Source organism: Oculina patagonica, chromosome 14, assembly GCF_052425735.1.
Source record: "Oculina patagonica isolate OP01 chromosome 14, crgOcupat, whole genome shotgun sequence".
NCBI lineage: Eukaryota > Metazoa > Cnidaria > Anthozoa > Scleractinia > Oculinidae > Oculina > Oculina patagonica.
In genome coordinates, this window is record NC_135771.1 from 15634187 (window position 1) to 15636420 (window position 2234).

The following is a 2234-nucleotide window of genomic DNA, read 5'->3' on the forward strand; positions in this document are numbered from 1 at the left end:
TACATACATACATACATACATACATACATACATACATACATACATACATACATACATACATACATACATACATACATACATACATACATACATACATACATACATACATACATACATACATACATACATACATACATACATACATACATACATACATACATACATACATACATACATACATACATACATACATACATCATTTATTTGATTACGCAGGTCGGAATAAGGCAGCATAAAGCTGATGTGGACCTGCGGTTAATTAAAATTTACAAAATAGATATGGAAAAATCTTTAAAAATCTTAACCTAATAAACCTAATAATTACAAAAGAAAACGTATAAAATTTTTTAAAATATGGTAAAGAATAAAATTCCTAAAAATATTCATAATTTGATAAATCCTTAGTGTATATTATTGCTGATTGATTGAAAGAAATTTTGTCAATATATGTAGAAAGATCATGACGGTCGACTGGAGCTATGACGGTCGACTGGAGCTTAGAATTCAAGAACGTAATGCTGATCAGAGGTAAGGGTGAGGGAAGTACTTTCATTTTTTGCATAGAATTAAGATGTAGTGGTTTGTTTGGGAAGGCGTTGTACGGTAAAAGAAACAAGCAAACAATGCGTTTTTCTTACTGGGCCAACTTGGACGCAAAAGAGCGCTAGCGTCAAGGGTATGAGCACGAGATTGAGCCCGCAATGTTAAACCATGACTTTAGTGTGACTCGTTTCAACTTGCACGAAAACGAAAGCAGGAGCTTAGCGTTCAAAGATTTTTCCTGTCAAACTAAATTCTCGAAGCATGTCTCTCGATGTGGGGAGTGAAGATTACTGGGAAGCAACATCTAGATGTACAATCAGCGAAAGATGTAAGCTCATGTTCAACAACGAGCTCTTGAGCGATATGAAGTTTGTTGTTCGCCAAGACGGAAGTGAAAGTATGAAGGACATTCCAGCTCACAAATTCTTGTTGGCGATCAGTAGCCCAGTATTTTTTGCCATGTTTAACGGTGAATTGGCGGAGAGGAGAGATTCTATCGATATCTCTGACTGTGAGCATGAGAGCCTGTTGGAGTTGTTTCGTTTCATGTACTGCGATGAAGTGAACTTGAACCCTTGAACCCTTGCTCCCTTCCCTTGTTGACAAATGCACAGAGTACCTTGGAAAGAACCTGGATGCCTCAAACGTGTTTCATGTCTTGCCGGACGCACGGAAGTACGAAGAGAAAGATCTGGCGGATCGTTGCTGGGAAGTGATCGATAAACAGGCAGAGGAAGCTGTGAAATCAGATGGGTTCGTGTCAATCGAGAGATCAGTGCTGGAGGAATTGGTCGAGCGGGATTCGTTGAATGTAAAGGATGTGAAATTATTCAAAGCTGTCGATTGCTGGGCTACAAAGGAATGTGAAAAGCAAGGCCTAGCAGCAGAAGTTTCTGTGAAAAGAAGGATTCTTGGAGAACGAATCGTTAAAGGGATCCGTTTCCCAGTGATGGAACAGAAGGAATTTGCTGATGTCGTCCTTGACTGTGACATACTCACAAAGAAAGAGTTATGTTACATGATGAAGTATTTTAATTCTGTGCTGAATCTTTCAGTGGGAGTTTCTAAAGCCAGAAGAGCTGGTATACAGCATCGAGTGAGCAGGTTTAGATCAGGAAAGAAAACGATAGGGTGGAATTATGGTGTGAATTTCGGTGGCCACTGCGATTCGATAAGTCTTTCGGTAAACAAAAGCATAAAGCTGCATGCCGTACGTCTGTTTGGTAGCGAAAATAATGAATATTCAGTGAACCTGAATGTAACCGATCTCAACGGTGAAGTTTTAGCATATAAAAGAGGCACGTTTCTGTCTACACTTTTTAAAAGCGAGGGAGTCGTTTATCACGGCTTTGATATCGTGCTAGAGTTTCCAGTTGTGTTACAACCAGACATCAAATATTGTATTCAAACTAGCACAATTGGTCCACCTTCCTGGTGTGGAAAGGATGGCTTATCTAGAGTGGAGCATTCTGCTGTAACTTTTCTCTTCACAGACAACGATCCAAGGGGAGGGCGAACGACCACTTCAAGGGGACAATTTTGTGAATTCGAATTCACAGTGGACTAAGCGAAAATTTCTTGTTACTCCGGCTGGAGGCTAGGAGTAGTAAAATGGGCTTGATTTCTTTGTAGTCACAAATCTGCAAAATTGCGCAATCGAGTGACGTAATCCCATTGTGCTTTGCGTACCA

The 2234-nt window shown here is 39.7% G+C and overlaps 1 pseudogene; it reads left to right on the plus strand.

Annotated features, from left to right (window-relative positions):
• Positions 1-742: 742 nt before the first annotated feature.
• Positions 743-2034, plus strand: LOC144638909 (BTB/POZ domain-containing protein 6-like; annotated as a pseudogene).
• Positions 2035-2234: the final 200 nt, after the last annotated feature.